The 17,423-nt window shown below is 37.4% G+C and overlaps 1 pseudogene; it reads left to right on the forward strand.

Moving 5' to 3' along the window:
• Positions 1–15,748: 15,748 nt before the first annotated feature.
• LOC112297234 (non-POU domain-containing octamer-binding protein pseudogene) lies at positions 15,749–17,208 on the forward strand (annotated as a pseudogene).
• Positions 17,209–17,423: the final 215 nt, after the last annotated feature.

Below are 17,423 nucleotides of genomic sequence, written 5' to 3' on the forward strand. Positions count from 1 at the left end.
TGGGAAGATGCAAACATTCAGAGCATAGCGGCTCCCTCCTTTCCCTTCCCAAAACCAGACTCAAAGTTATTAATTCTTAAATTTGGTGTGCTTTCTACAGTTGTTAAATCATTGTTCACAGCTCCTTCTCAACATCTTAAATGCATCCCTGGTAGAAACGATGTTTGTAGCGGTGTCAGTATTTACCCACCTTGGCTCAGGAATTCCATCACTGTGCTATTCCCTACTGAATTCGTTTATCACTGCAATGCTCCAGCATATGCCATCCTCTCTGCTGCACTCCTGTCTGTAATTGAAGTTTATCTTTGAGCATTTTATTTAACATATAGCTTTAATATTAGGTAATTGTCTTTCATGTGCAACATAGGTGATATTATTCTCCTTAGGGGACTTTGTGGAAGTCTGTGAACCCCTTAAAGTTGTATAAAATTGAGTGAACATGCCTACGTGGATTTTTCTAGGAAGAGCATTCAGTGCTTTTGCCAGATTATCAGAGGAGTGTGTTATGCCCAGAAAAGTTAAGAACTGTCCATTAAAACAGATTTGAGGCTTGCTTCCTAGGAAACATAGGAGTGTTTTCTGAGTTAATAATCCTGCCTTTGTTGCCCATTTCTAACTCAAATCATCCTCACTGGTCTTCCGCCACTAACTTCGGCATTTGTTTGATACACCTGACCACTTAATACCACCCACTCAAAGGATAACGTGAGCAGAGCATTATTAGCCGCACATCACTTCTCTTCCACCTCCGAGTGGAGCTTAGATCACTGCCCTGGAGGACCAGACCTACTAACCACAAAAGGACGGCTGTTTCCTGGTGAAGTTAAGCATAAACAGTCCTTATACTAGTATAGTGTTTTATTAGTTCAGAACAGGCCAAGTGTTCATTCTTTAAAAGCTATTTTCATTTTCTTTATTCTTTTTACACCATATGGAAAATGCTAATTGTTATTGAAATAATTATATTTTTGTAACTTGAAGGTGTCTGTATATTCCCTCTGCCCCCAACTCTCTCTTAAGGACTTTAATATTTTAGGTTACCATGCAGATCTACCTTTCATAGTCTCATATGGAATGGGCAATGTAGTATTTTATCATCTCCCTTAGCTCAGATAGTACAGTTCCACATGTAAAACTACTTTTTTCACCCATCTTATCTCTAATTATAAAACAGGTGAGGAAATCAAAATCCAGAAGGATCTACCTCAGTGTCTAATCATTGCCTCCGTCTTCTTTTTATGTATAAACTAAATCTCTCATATTGCAAAATATATTTCGTTTACATAAAAAAGTTTTGTATAACAAGTTGCATACACTTGAAAACTATTTTTAATATCAAACTAAATTATAAATTCAGTAGAAAAACAAATGTACCAAATCACCACTTCAGTACTGTTGATATAATTAGTTGACAGAGCGACCTTCTCACTTTTTAATCAGTTTTTGATAGGTACAGACATAGTTCAAGTTAACCACTTAACTCTATTTTCTCTATGGTACACAAATAACGCATAATTTATAAAATATATTTTGTTCAGGAATCTACAAACTGTGCAGCTGTGTCTTCACATTCCCCGATAAACGCCCTGCCTACAGCAGATGCTTACATTGGTGATTACGCTCTTCCTTCTTACCCAGGTTGCTGCGTTGCGCTTAAAGTTGAAAAAGTACAAAGATCATTCTTTTCACCCTGAATATATTGATACTGGAGTATTTCAACCTTCTTGTATTTAATTTTTGTTTAAATGTCATTTCCTGGAGAACTTACTTATTTTCATCACAGATTTTATTAATATCTATCACTGTTAGTTGTTTATTTGTTCACTGTCCATCAGCTCCATTTTATTTTAAAGTTCTATAAGGATAGAGATTATGCCTATATGGCAGACACTCAATAACTAGTTGTTAGACAAATGAGGGAATAATTGGAATAGCACAGAAGTGGGTGAGTACAGCTTTGCCTGCCCTTCCTTGCTGGGTGGGTGTAGCTTTAAGAACCTGCAGCACTGGGAGGAGCCTCCTGGTGAAGACCACTCCCAACTAAAAGCAGAAACTCCAAGTTCTCACTGCTTTCCTCCAGAATGGAAATGTGTTTGGGAAATCAGTGACACCTGCTTCCCTATTGATTCATTCTCTGCTCTCCACTCCTAATGAGGTGGTAGAGTGAGCACCTGGCTGATTGTAGACCCAACAAACTGTTCACTACTGACTTATTTGTTTTCAACATACTTCATCAGGCTCACAGTTCATGTGAGTGTCACATGTTTGTGTTTTAAGGATAAGTAACCTTTTATATGTGCTACACATGCAGCTCTTAGGTTCAATCCAATAGCAAGAAGCAGGCCAAAATAAATGATAAGTAACTAGACAACAAACTAAGAAGCTATGTCATAGGAACAGATTATCAGTGAAAAGACCGCAAGATTGCTCAGGAATAGGAATACTTGAATTTATAGGTTTCACACAAAATAGGCAAAAAGAAGAGACTGGCAATTTTGAGTGGGAAAGAGGACATTGTGTAAGGAACAAGAGCAGGTCTTCTCCCCGGAGATTGCAATCAACAAGTTTAACCCCTCAAACAAAAGCAGACAAATTTGGTTAGACCAGGTTAGTGAATTATTGCAGATCTGGCTGCTTCAGTTGGCAAGCAGTCATTGAAAGGATTTTTTTTCAAAGTTTACTTGTAGGAAGAGATAACGGAGCTATTGAAAATAAGGAGGTGGAAACCTCTCATGATTGAAGAAGACAGTGTAACAGATGACTAAGTTAGGAAGATAACAATTCTACTTATGACTACAGTATAGAATCTTAGTTGGTTACAGTCAAATGACCAACAGTTTCATTTAACTTTTTGAATCCATCAGTTTGTCCCCCAATACTGTCAAAATGAATGTGTTTAATTCTTTAAATCCATAAAGTAGAAAATGAGAGTTGGAAACAAATGAGGTTTAGTTATAAATATATTTGTGCCGATAGAGACTATTATAAAATGTCTTAAGTTACTATCAAAGGTAAACTAATTATGTAGTAATTCCATGCTTTGGGGAACTGCAGAGAGGACTTGGATCATTTATACTTGCAATTCTATTCTATTCTATTGCTTTATCTAAATTAGCCTCAGATAATTATCCGACAACAGATCAGAGTTATTTTTCATTTGCTGGTGAGTGCTTTTCTTCCTTGGGAAAGAGGTAGAGTAAACCATGCCTATAGTATGCTCATATTCAATACTTATTAGTGTCTACTGTGTGTCTGCCACTATTCTATTAATAGATGCTGGGACCAGAAGTGAACGAAACAGGAAAGAAAACCCCATACCTTGAGAACTTCATATTCTAATGGGAGAGGCAGACAATTTTACAAAACACATGTTTTATAATTTGTTAGAAGGCATTAAGTTGTAAAGAATAATAAAGCAGTGAAGGGCCATAGAAAGTTCCAGAGAAGGGGTAGAATTTTGTTCAGGCGAGTTGGTCAGTGAAGGCCTTGCTCAGAAGATGACATTTGAGCAAAGACTTAAAGAAGGTCAGGGACAGAGCTGGGTGGATGTAGGAGGGATGCGGGATCCAGGTAGAGGCAAGTGCAAAGGCCGGAAGGGGGAGCACACCAGAACAGCAAGGACGCCAGTGCATGTGAGTAAGGGGGAGAGTAGTAGGAGAGGAACTGGAGAAAGAGCAGGGGACCACATCATGAGGGCCTTGCAAGTCGGTGTAAGGACTTTGGTTTTTACCCTGAAATAGGAAGTTATTGCAAGGATTGGGTTAGTAGAGTGACATGTTGTGATTTACGTTTTTAAAGGATCACTTTATCCATGTTGAGATTAGATTGGAGGCAGGTTGGTAGCTGTTGCAATAACCCAAGCAAATTGATGCTGGCTCTGATGAGTCTGGTGGGAGTGAAGAAAGTGAGACATGATAAAGCCTGTCTATATATTTAAAGAGGAGAGCCAAACAGAATTTACTGAAATCATTACTTAAGAAAATTGCCAGCACTAAAATTCCTATTTTTCCCTCTTTCTCTGTTTCCATTTATAGATATACTAAGGATGCTGGAGCAGATTTAGGAAGTCAAATTACTAGGCTATAGAACCTATAATTTTGAAGTAGATAAAAGTTCAAGAAAACTTAGTACTATTTCTCAATATTTTTATACTATTATATTTATTCTAGGATATTCAGATAAAATGGGATAAAAGATAAAATGCAAACTGTCTTTTTTCTTACTAAGTATGTGTAGTAAATATAACTTTTAATGAGGTGTGGCTGCAGCATTTAATTTTAACTTGATGGTTCTGTCTTTGTGTTTACCTAACAATAACAAAATGCATCCATCTGGAAAATGCGAAAGATCAAAGGGTTTCTCCTCCATTTCTCTTCAAAGACAGTAAAGGGAAAACAGGAAAAGAACCATAGTGGACATTTTCCACTTTTGAACTCTGTTACTATCTGTTAGTGTATTTTTACATTTCACTTTCGCAATTGGTTTAAAATCTCTATAATTTGCTTTAGTAAACAAGAGATGATAAAAGCATTTTCTCGTGATTATGAAGTAAACAAAAAAGCTAACTCCACTTAAAAAAAATTCCAGGAGATACAAGAAAAACAAAACACTGATGAGTTACAATTTCAGTGAATGGTGGCATGTTTGCAAAAGCAAAGTGTCTGGTGACTTGCTGGTTTGAGTGCCAAGGACATCTGATAATTTTAAGTAAGCTACTAGAGGAAGAGAAAAACTGTTTCCCAAACTTCCCGAAGATGTTAATAGTTGTCCTTTGATAAAAGGATTGTTTATCTAAATAAAATTGGAAACACTGGTTTAATTTAAGTATTCAGATTATTTATTACTCACCCTGGGGCTCTCACATCTCAAACTTTATTCGGCCTAGAGAGATATGGCCATATGGAGGTATCTTTCATGAAGTACTTGTTCTAAGTGTTTTGTTCATTTAAAAATGGGGATTGACTCTTTTCTTATTGATTGAAGGAGTTCTTTATGAATTCTGCTAGACATGAGAATTGAAAATGCTTGTTACCCCTCTATGTCTAGTCTTCTCAACCCCCTCTCCATTTTTATTCCCTCTTTTAAAAAAAATCAGTAAAGAGGCCCTGATTGGGTAGCTCAGCTGGTTAGATCATCTTTCCTATACGCTGAGGCTGTGGTTCAGTCTCTGGTCAGGGCACACACAAGAAGCAACTGATGAATGCATAAATAAGTAGAGTGATAAATTGATCTCTCTCTCTCTCACATTAATAAATAAATATTTTTAAAAATCAGTAAATGAATTTTGATATCTTATCAGGTAAATGAGAAACAAAACATAAAATTAACCAGGTCTGAATTAAAATTCTGACTCTGCCACCTAGTAGTTGAATGAGCCTAGCCAAGTAACTTTACCTCTCAGTTCCCTTATTTATAAATTGGGCTAATAACACTGACCTTCTAAGACTGCTGTGAGGGTTAAATAACACCAAGCATGGAAAGGACCTGACTTAGCACCTAGAACCAGTAGTTGCTTAATAGCCTTTGTTAATAAAAGAAGAATATGTAGAGTTAGGCTCTACACTGGTATTTTCAGCACGTGGGACAGACAGAAGCACTATTCCTCAGTATATTTTGTAACCTACTCTTAAAGCACTGAGTCCAAAAATGAGGTGAGACATTGATTTAGAGTCTCCTAAGCAGCCCAGGGGCAAGAGGCTGACGACCCCGTGTAGTGAGAGAGACTTTCTCCAGCATCTCCAGAGTTCACATTCGAGGTCGAATCCAGTCATTTCTATAGTTGTTTTGAAGGCTTTAAAAAGTTATTGTAATTAAAAAAAAACATTTTCCATTAAAAAAGACTATGTTGGTTCACCGGCTGCTTTTTTATTTTTTTTTAAGTCAGAGAGGCAGGGCTCTTGACCACCTAGAAAAATATTGTTCAACATCCCCACCTACTGGTAACTCTAAATAATATTATTCAATTAGCGAAAGGAGAAAATTCCTAGTTTTAAAGATGTAATGTAGTACTAACGATGGTAATGATTAAAGTGTACTGAGCACTTGCTAGGTGTGAGAGTTCTTTTCAAGAGCTTTATGATATGGTAAATCACAGTCTAGTAACCTGTGCTTTGAATAAAGTGAATATAGTATAAAGAAGAAGTAATTTTAAACATTATCACTGGGCTAGAGAACCAATCATTGACTCGATCCAAAGCAAGAACTTGAGTCCGCATTCTTTGGTGCCTAGAAGACGGCGACAGCCTCCTGCAGGGCCTCTCGGCCTCCAGTTTCCCCAAGCCAATCCATTCTGCACTGTGACAGTGATTTTGTCGTGGTGATTAAACACAAAGAAAAGAAATAAGTTTCTGAATAGACTTCAGAAAAAGATTTTTAAAAATTTAAAGCAGAGACAACAATCTCAAAACCAAGATTTTCAGTGGATAGGGTGGAGCTTGTAAGAGAAAAGTGTGGAAAGAGGAACCTCAGAAGGCAACATAGGATCAAGTATTCACACTATGAAGTTGATTTGAAAAAATGCAGGAGGAGATCAAATCAGATTCCCCACCAGAGTAGATAAAGATCTCCTAGGGTGGGAGGGGGAAGCAGGAGAATGGGGAGGGTGTGGTCTTGACAATGAGATCCTGAACCTTAGCCTGAGCCCCAGGTCAGAATCTAGGGATTTGGGAAGGGAGTATCGGAGTGTATTTTATGAGTAGGAGAAATATAAGTGATATGTGGTCAGAGAATGCAATTGAGAACTTGTCATAAATCTTTGACCTTCCTCCCACTGAGAGATGAGAGTCTCTAGCCCCTCTCCTCCTCCAGCTTTGGCTGGCTCTGTACCTATTTTGTCCTATACAATTTCACAGAAGTGACACTATGCTAATTCCAAGGTCATGTTTTAGGAAATGGGCAGCTTCCGTTTCCTGATGCCCGGAACACTGGGAGGCCTGAAGTTTCCTGTAAGATTCCAACTACCCTGGGACCTCCACGGTGGAGAGGCCTTGTTGACCGTCTCAGCCTAAACTCTTCCAAGACGTTAGAGGTGTGATCGAAGCCATCCCGTACTCTCCTGAGCAGCGGACCTCAGTGGATGTTCCATGGAGCAGAAGAATTGTGCAGCTTAGCCTTGCCTGAAATTTTAACTCATGGAATCAAGAAATATAATAAAAATAGTGGTTGTTTTAGAACCCTCCGTGTTGGGGGAGGTTGATAGCCAGCAATAGATAGTCAGAACATTTCCCTGCGACCCATTGTCAACACAGCAGGCTGAGGATAATTTCAAGTGTGTATCAGGTCATGTCACATCCCTCTTCTGCCCAAAGCCTGCAAACTCTGTAACACCAGAAAGTTCTTACAGTGACCTTCAAGGCCTTTCCTAATCTGGTGTCTGTGACTTCTCTAACTTCATTCCGCACTGCTGTTCTCCTTCACTCACCTCCTGCCGCCACACTGGCCTTCCTATCTCCTGGAAAAAACTCAGCACGCATGTTCCTGCTAATGACTCCAGCAGCTTCCGCTGCCTGGAATACTCTTCTTCCACAAAGCCCGCTTGGCTAACTCCCTCAGCTCCCTGAAGTATTTGTTCAAATGTCACCTTCTCAATACCCTTCCCAGTCAGGTCTACCCTGATGATCTCATTTAACATGTCAATGCTCCCACTCTGGGCACTCCCAGCCTCTCAGCTCTCTTGATCTCACTTACCCTATACTATTTTGACATTTTGGGGGGCCATACTTGTGCTTTTTAAAACTATTATGTAATTTATTTACTTATAATTTCATTAAGTTGTTTATCACCTTGACTAGAATGTAAGCTCCTCAAGGCAAGATATCTTTCTGTTTTGCTCACTGATGGATCTCAAATGTCTGGTACATATTAAGTACTCAGGAAATACTTGTTGACTATTTAAATGAATGCATTTACCTTGAATTAGTAAGATTTTGGTATCTACTGCTGAGCAGATATGGGGGCCTGAGTAGTAAGTTTATTTAATTTTAGAGAGAAAAATACATTAAACTTTAGCTTACCTAAATTCTCTGAATGTGAAGCTTTCTTCCCTGCTATATTCATTTTATCCAGACGTTTCTGGGTAAGGGTTTGAATTTTTAGAAAAATAATTTCCTAAATAGAGTATAATCACTATCATCATCATCATCAATCATCAATCATCATTGTCATCTTTGTGACTGCTTGCAAATCCTAGCTGAAAGCAATTTTATCAATGCAATTTCTTGTGAGACAATAGGCAAAGCATTGTCTTTACTATTTTTATTCATTTTTTATTCTAAATAGTTTTCTTTTTTGAGCCCAATCAAGTTTCCATCTTTTCCTAGGTTGCTGAGTGCTTTTCATGAATGGGTGCTAAACTCCCTCAAATAGCTTTTCTTCATCTATTAAGATGTTTGTGTGTCTTTATTCTGTTAATATAGTGAATTATATTGATTGATTTTAGAATGTCAAAGTATCCTTGCATTCCTGGGATAAAACCCCTGTATCATAATGTATTATCATTTAAATACATTGTTGAATTCAGTTTTGATGAGAATTCTTGTATCTATGCTTATGAGTGATAGTTTGTAATTTCTTTCTTTGTAATGTCTTTATCAGCTTTTGGTAGCAAGGTTTTGCTGACCTTGTAAAATGAATTGGAGAGTACTGTATTCTATCCTCTCCTTTTCTGAAAATTTGGGTGCTATTATTTCTTTTTGAAATATTTTATAGGAATGACTAATGAAACCATTCATACCTGAAGTTTTCCTTATGGAAAAGTTTTTTATTGTAATTTCAATTAAAAAAAAGAATAAGAATATTCTGATTTTTAATTTCTTTTTGAATTAGTGTTGATGGGTTGTGTTTTGAAAGATATTCATCAGTTTCATCTAGGTTTCTTTATTTACTGGCCATAATTTGCTCATAAATATTGCCTTATTATCCTGCTGCTATATCTAGGGTTTATAGTGATATCTCCTGTATCGCACTTGATATTTTTTGTGTGTTTTATCTCCCTCTTTTTTTTTTTGTGGTTGTTCTTATTCTTGCTAGGAATTTATAAATTTCATTAATCTTTTCAAAGGATTAACTTCTGAATATTTTAAATGTTTGTTATTACTGAAATGATTTTTCTCACATCTTTCTTATGATAGTCCTTCTTGTTACTTGGTTTTAATTGCTTTTCTTTTGCTAAATTCTTAAGATGGAAACTTTGATCACTAATTTTAAAACCTTTTTTTTCTTTATTTGTGTAGTCATTTAAAGCTATAAATTTCCATTCAAGTAGTGCATTAACTGAATCTTATAAACTTTTATCAAAATCAAATTCTGATTGTTTTTATTATCATTCCCTTTGATCCATGTGCATTATTTAATTTTCAAATATGTGGAGATTCTGTAGATCTATTGCTTTTATTAATTTCTAGTTTAATTCCATTCAGATAAATGTTCTTTAGGATTTCAATCCTTTCAAATATACAGAGATTTATTAATAGCTTGGTACATTTGGTAAATGTTCCATATGCACTTGAAAAGAATGTATATATAGTTGGGTATAGTGTTTTGGAGGTATTAATTAAATCTAGTTGTCTGATAGTTTTGTTGAGATCTTAACTAGTTTTTATCTGGCAGTTCTACCAATTATTAAAAGATGAATGTCAAAATTATTAACTATGATTGTGGACCTTCTGTTCTTCCTTCAGTTCTCCCAGTTTTTGCTTCATGAACTTTGAAGCTTTGTTATTAGATGCATACACAGTAAGGTCTTAAAGAATGGATCTTTTCATCAGTACTAAATGCCTCTCTCTCTCTCTGATAATATTCCTTGCTCTGAATCTACTTTGTTTTATGCCAAAATAACCACTATATTTTATACAGAACTTTAACAAGAGTTGTTGACCATTTCAGAAAATCATATATCAATGGTAATATCTCAAAAACTCCTCACACCAATATTATTTTGCATGTCTAACTTCATTCATGGTGAGTCTATGTTTAGATGCAAATATCAGTTGTCTTCATAAGGTGTTTTGGTATGGTATTTAGTGTTAAAGTATTTAGTCACGCCTAAGCATGTATCTATTAAAACGCATATTATTTAGTATTAATTATCTTTCTTTAGTTTACTCTTTATATTAAAGCCACTGCATTACATTGATTAAATATATGTGAGTAGTTGTTTGCAAATTTAGTTTTGATGTAGTAAAGGGAATATTGTAAAATATTTATCATAAAAGGGGACATGGGGATGTGGGCTGGTAAGACTGAGGATTAGGCTGGCCTGGCTCCTGCACTGGTGGGAGGTCTAACAGGCGTGGCAGCTCTGGTTAAGACTATAAACATTCAAATCAGGGAGGGCAGGATTTAATCCTGGATCCTCATTCATTAACCATAAGACCTTAGGAACTTAGACCTACAGTTTTTGAGTCTTTCTCTTCATGTTTAAAAAAGTCATGTTCACATGTACCTCATAGAATCAGTGAGGATAAAATGACATAACATTTAAAATACTCAATATAGTTCCAATTACATAATGAGTGTGGAGTATGACCTGTTGTTATTAAAACCCAATAAGTCCATTAATTCCTACAATGCATCTTGAGCAAAGTGTTATATACTATTAACGATATAGCTATTGATAAATGCTTTGCATTTATTCTTTCATTCCTGAGGAGCTTGCATCTTCATTCTACCTCATAGGAATCCATGTGCGAATATTCCACTATTTGTTGTTTCCAGTCATGCCGAATCTTACTCCTTTCATCTTGATTGTTCCCTCGGTCTTGAACTTGCTTTCAGATATATCAAACACTTAGTTTTTTATTTCTGTTTTTTAAACTCTCCTCCTTACATTCTCACCAATGTCTCTTATTTCCCTCAGGCACCATGACTGCACACGGGGGAGGGTGAGTTTCTGTCTCTTCGGCGGCCATCAATCTGTTGTGCAGCCATCATTTTGCTGGGTGAGTCTAGGCTTCCTCAGCTAGCCCAGAGGTGCCCTCTCACTGCGAGAGTTACCGTGCATCCCTGGCCGGGAGGGAGCTTCATTTCCTGCAGGATTTTACAAGGTTACCCGTACAAAGAACACTTCATGCCGACTGAATGAAGCAGTGAAGACATCATATCCTTCCATTTCTTGGTATAACAAATGTTAATAAAACATTGGAAGGTCATAAACTTGAAAAAAAACCACTGTACAATCTTAACTGTTGAGTTAAACTCAGAATTTCATTATCATGACATGCATTTGTATTTACACAGATTTTCATGAGTACCTATTTTTCTAGCTTAAAAGTTTGGATTCGGTCTTATACAAGTGGATTATGAGATAATTGGAAGTGTAACATATACCAATTGTTGGCTCTCTGGAATTACTTTTTTTTCCTGTGGGTTTGTGATTATTAACACACCGGAACAAGGTCAGGACAGAACTCATCCTTACCATGACCCTGACTTTACTAAAGTCTTTGGTTTTACCTTAATCACTTCCTGTCTCAACTATTGCAATTTCCTTTTTTAAATGGTCTTTCTCAATCCTCTTATTTCTAACACTAAGTGAATGCAGGAGGCAGCTGGCAATCCATATATTATTTAATGGAAACTTGTCATAGCAGAATTTTCCATTAGTTACATTTTCCTTATATGGGCTACCAGCAAGTCATATAATGACCTTGATAATTGGCCTAGTATCTCTGGAGAGACCAATTAACACTTATGTCTCTCACATCTTCTTTCAAAATTAACTCATAGTTAGAAACAGATAATCAACTACTTTTCTGATGTGATTTAAGTTATGAATTAGCAGTTATAATAGCTATGCTGTAAGGATGAAGTGGCTATTTATTCAGTTCATAAAATTGGAAATTAGTTCACATTTACTGTAAGTTTGTGAATAAGCTTAATATGCACTTTGGTTTTACACCTGATTTAATGTTGCCCTGCTAGCCAATGAGTTCAGTTTCTGGAGATGCGAGCAAACAACAATTACAAATCAATCAACCCAAAATGTGTAATCACATGTAATTCTTTGCTTTCCATGTTAGTGTGAATGTTACTATAGTTTACTTTTAGTACTATGTGCAATTTAAGTTTAAGTTCATATATTATTTTATATATTCTGACTTCTTTTGATACACCCAATTAATGTTGAAATATATATTGCTAAAATTCAACCTAGTTCTATATACACGGAAACTTACATTTTTAATATCACAGAATTTAGAAAAAATGATCAAAAAGCATTTCAATTTGAAATAATCATTTGATGTTTTTAACTATTTTTTGGTTTTATAAAAGTTAATATCAAAGCCACTTTTTGACTTCTGTATCCCTCATTGATTCCTCCTCTCCACTTGTATTTATTTTTTAACCTGAAATTCATATTTTTTTTAAGGTGCAACATGATCAACAAACGATTTTGGTCTAAGGATAAAAATAGGTTCTATCACTTTTCTATGTATTTTGCATTTTCTCTCATTATGTTTATATTATATTTTAAATTTTTCTGCAGTGTAATAAAAACTCCCTTGAAATTTCACTTCACATTGTTATAAGTGGCTAACTGAAAACACAAGATGTAAATTGTACATTCTTTCTAAAGCAACAATTATTAAATTATTTATTTCATTTAACTGTAAATAACATACAGTAATTAAGAAAAATATTCTATATACAATGACATATTCACTTAATCAGTATTCACTGACTGTGGAAATGGAAATGGAAAAACTATCCCATACCCTTCTTTACAGGAGCTGGAGGATGACCTAGCAACTTACTGGTGTTAGCCTTGTTCTTCAAAGTGGAGAAGACAAACCCAGCGTCCAGGCATTGCTAAGAGTGTGTGAGTGATGAATATTCCTTGGAACATATTCCCAGCAGGGTCTCCTTAGGGGATGGCACTTATACCCAGTCTCTTCTGGGGTCTTCAGAGTCTCTGGTCTGTTTACCTTTCCCGGTGAGCAGACGCTTGTGTATGCACAGTGTGCTGGATATAGTATTATTATTCATGACTTATGTGTATCGTGGTACAAAAAGCCAAACCAGAAAAGCACTGCTGAGACTACTGAGAAACCGATCACATTCTTGTTCTTCCACCTGTCCTCCATACTCCCTCTCCTCCTGTCTTTAACTCTCTCCTCCACACTGTCCTTCTGATTGAGCCAAGGCTAAATTATAATCCAGCTGAAAGCGTACTTTATTACAGCTCTAAGACTTTAGACTATGTCTGGGACATATCTCTGTTCATGTATTCTACAAACTTTCTTTGTCTTGATGTGATACATTTATAATACATGACATATTATTGACATTCATTTTAACTAATTCCCTGGATCTGAGGTGGGTATCTGCATTTTTCACATGTATCTCAGGTAATTCTGTTACAGATGGTACAACTTCAAGAAGTACCATTTAATCCTTGCATTAGATATAACCAACTACCTCTTCTCTTGACCTAATGTTTACTTACTTATTAGACTCTTCTATAGTTATCGATCCTCAACTGGCACTCAAAAGCAGTATGTTGTGGAAAGAGTGGCTTTACTCAGCTCCTCCAATTGATAAGTTGTTCAGTAGAGATGACATATTGAGCTCAAAGCTATCAAACAGAGTGAGAGATGAGGAATGAAAGCATTGTACACACGGTCTTGGACCCACAGCCTGGAGTTAGGAGGTGTAGTTACCCATTACACTCAGTGACAAGTTACAAAACTAGTGATTTAAGCAAAACTAATCTTGTTGAGTTTGGGAAAATTACATGACTTCTACAAAGAGTTATTGGTTTCAATATTATATTTTAAAAATGTATTCCTCAAAATTTCTAGTGATTACTAGTCAAATTATTATATACAGGAACGTGATTACAATTAGCATACTCACAAGTCAATTTCATAAAATACATAAAATTGGAAGGTTGAGAAAAAAATAAAAGCTACAGTCTTCAATATTCAAGGAACAGGAATTCTCAGTAAAGGAGCCATTTAGAGAGTGTTCACAGCTGTACAATGATACACACTGCTACACTGGGAATAAAGGTGGTCTGGAGCCAGCTGTTGAAAAATAAGGACGAATTTATGATACATCATGCATGCTGCCTCAAATTTTACATGATTTAATTTATTCCATATTGTTTGTGATAGTAGATAAAACATGACTAAAATTTATACTTACAACATGTCTGTTAATTTCAATTATTGCCTCATTATGATAGGAATATTAGGACTAAAAAGCATCTGTTTTTGCCCACTTCTTCCAAATGATCACTGATAGGAAAATAAAGCAGTTTTTTGTCTTCATCTTGCAGACTACACATTTTACTTTTAAATTAAATGCTATAAAGTAGCATATTTTATGACATAATTTGTTTTCTGAAATAATAGGCACCTCAGCCCAAGGCCACTAGAAAATAAGTGGTATATGTAATACTGTAAGTAAAAAGTTAAAAAATGAAGAAAAGAGTAGCTCTTAAACATACTTAGTTTATTTGGAGGAATAAGGGTTCAGACTTGGAATACCTTATTCTGTATATGCCCCTAGTGTGTGTCTCCTTGTGGACACTTCATTTCAAAGAGTCAACTGCAGAATTCTCTGGACTTGGGGCTGGAAAGAGAGATATGCCTGGGAAAATACATGCCACCTATAGGGAGGAACTCTCAGGAGCTGCTTTAGAGTGGACTGGGGCACCCAAGTTTCTCCCCCAAATGGGATGTACGTGTATATCTCTGCATGTGTAAACCCACTCATGTGAATTCCTTAAAAAGTCAAGTAGAAAATAAGAACATATAGCCTACATATAAATGGACTTATAAGGTAAAAACTATCTCATTTGGTGTTTTTGTGTATATTATTGTGTTTGATCTTTATATGAACCCTTTGAAATAAGTTAAATTCAAAATCTCCCTCACCTTTGAGTTCTATTTTTCTTCATCTAAACACACACACAAAAAAAGCCCCATCCAAAAAAAAAATACTGCTACATACTCACTCTTCAAAAAACTGTTTTTCTCACTTGCTACTGCTACTTTGGTGTCTCTAAAAGTTCAACCAACCCTTTGTGAGAGGTAAGGCTATCACCAGTCCATTACACGTCAGTTAGTTTTTGCTGATTCTTCCTTTAAAGTAACATTAGTACCTGCCATTCACCCCATTTCCAAGTGCACAGTCTTTTCCTGGCCCTGAGCATTGTCCAGGTGAAATGTGTCTGTAGCTTGCTAGAAAATCCTTTTCCTGGATTTTCTCCATATGAATTTACCTTTTACACTGATTTGTAATTATGGAAAATGGGTTTTCTGCCCACACGGAGACTAGAGCCATCAACTTAGTCTCCTAAATTCTACCAACTGGATTCTCTCTCTCTCCCTCCCTTTCCCTTTCTCTCTTTCAACTGTCTCAATCTTCTCAGCCATTTTCTGACATTTCCTTTTCTTTTTTTCTCCTCTTTGTTCTCTGTTTCCCATTACTTCTCTGTCATCCTACACACAATAAGGAGGGGGAAAAGGAAAGAAAAAAATTAACATGGCACAACCAAAATTGAAGAATGAAGAAATTAGACTGGGAGACTGAAGGAAGGAATGGAATGGAGGCATAATTAGTTGAAATTTACAAGACAATAGTAAAACTAATGGTTCATATTTTAAGAATAAGCATGTGAGGTTGTGTCCAAACTTTGCAAATTACCTTCAAAACAGAGTCTTGCCTCTTTTCCTGGGATGGTAGAGGCTGTGTAGCATCTCTGTTACTCTGAGGAGAGAACAGATGGTAGAAGGGTTTAAAAATGCAGAGCAATAAAACTTTTAACTTGGAGAAGCAAAACCATGCTCCAAGGAAGCATCATCGACATCACCACCAGCAGCACCAGAGGCAGCAGCAACAGCAGCAGCAGCAGCAGCAGCAAGAGCAGCAGCAGCCACCGCCACCACCAATACCTGCAAAAGGGCAACAAGCCAGCAGACAAAATGAAGGCTTCACTGTTGACCTGAAGAATTTTAAGAGACCAGGAGAGAAAACCTTCACCCAACGTAGTGGGCTCTTTGTGGACAATCTTCCTCCTGACTTCACTGAGGAGGAAATGAGGAAACTGAGAAATATGGGAAGGCAAGTGAAGAAGCGAAGTCTTCATTCATAAGGATAAGGGCTTTGGCTTTATTCGCTTGGAAATAAGAACCTTAGCGGATATTGCTAGAGTGGAGCTGGACAAAATGCCACTCCGTGGAAAGCAGCTGCATGTGTGCTTTGCCTGCCATAGTGCAGGCCTTACACTTTGAAACCTTCCTCAGTATGTGTCCAGTGAACTGCTGGAGGAAGCCTTTTCTGTGTTCTGCCAGGTTGAGAGGGCTGATCATCGTGGATGATCGAGCAAGGCCCTTAGGAAAAGGCACTGTTGAATTCTCCGGGAAGCCAGCTGCTCGGAAAGCACTGGACAGATGCAGTGAGGCCTCCTTCCTGCTAACTACATTTCCTCTGCCTGTGGCTGTGGAGCCCATGGACTGTTAGATGTTGAAGAGGGACTTCCAGAGAAGCTGGTTATAACGAACCAGCAATTTCACAAGGAGTGGGAGCAGCCACCTATATTTGCTCAGCCTGGCTCCTTTGAGTATAAGAGCGCCAGAAGGCACTCACTGAGATGCAGAACCAGCGGCAGGACCAAATGGACCGCAACATCAAGGAAGCTCGTGAGAAACTGGAGTTGGAGATGGAGCCTGCTCACCCTGAACACAAGGTCACGCTAATGAGGCAGGATGTGATGAAGTGTTAAGAACAACTGTGGAGGATGGAAGAGCTGCACAACCAAAAAGTACAAAAACGAAAGCAACTGGAGCTCAAGCAGGAAAAGGAGCACAGGTGCCATGAGGAAAAGATGCAGGGACAGCAGGAAGAAATGATGCAGCAATACAGGAAGAAATGATGTTGCAACAGCAGGAAGGCTTCAAGGAAAACTTCCCTGATGTGAGAGAGCAGGAGATACAGATAGGCCAGATGGCTATGTGAGGTGCTATGGACATAAATAACAGAGGGGCCATGGTCCCTGCTCCTGGGCCTGCTGATACCCCAGCTCCTCCAGGACCTGCCACTATGATGCCAGATGCAACCCTGGGATTGACCCCACCAACTACCAAAAGCTTCTGCCAAGCTGCTACAATGGAAGGAATAGGGGCAATTGGTGGAACCCCTCCTGCATTCAACCATGCAGCTGCTGGAGCTGAATTCGCTCTGAACAAGCCTTGCCAATGCTAATAAGATTGCTTTGTCTAGTTTCCCCAAACCCTTAAGAGAAGGACCTTTTCTGGACTAGTAGGAATTCTACCCTGGAAAAGTGTTAGGGATTCCTCCCAATAGTTAGGTCTTCCCTGACTGTACTAGGGGGTATGCTGGAGGCAGAGGGCAGGGGAGGGGTGATATTTAACAAATGAATTCTGTGTGGTATATCATAATCATATCTGGGTGGTGCA

The sequence above is a fragment of the Desmodus rotundus genome, chromosome 11 (assembly GCF_022682495.2).
Source record: "Desmodus rotundus isolate HL8 chromosome 11, HLdesRot8A.1, whole genome shotgun sequence".
NCBI classification, from domain to species: domain Eukaryota; kingdom Metazoa; phylum Chordata; class Mammalia; order Chiroptera; family Phyllostomidae; genus Desmodus; species Desmodus rotundus.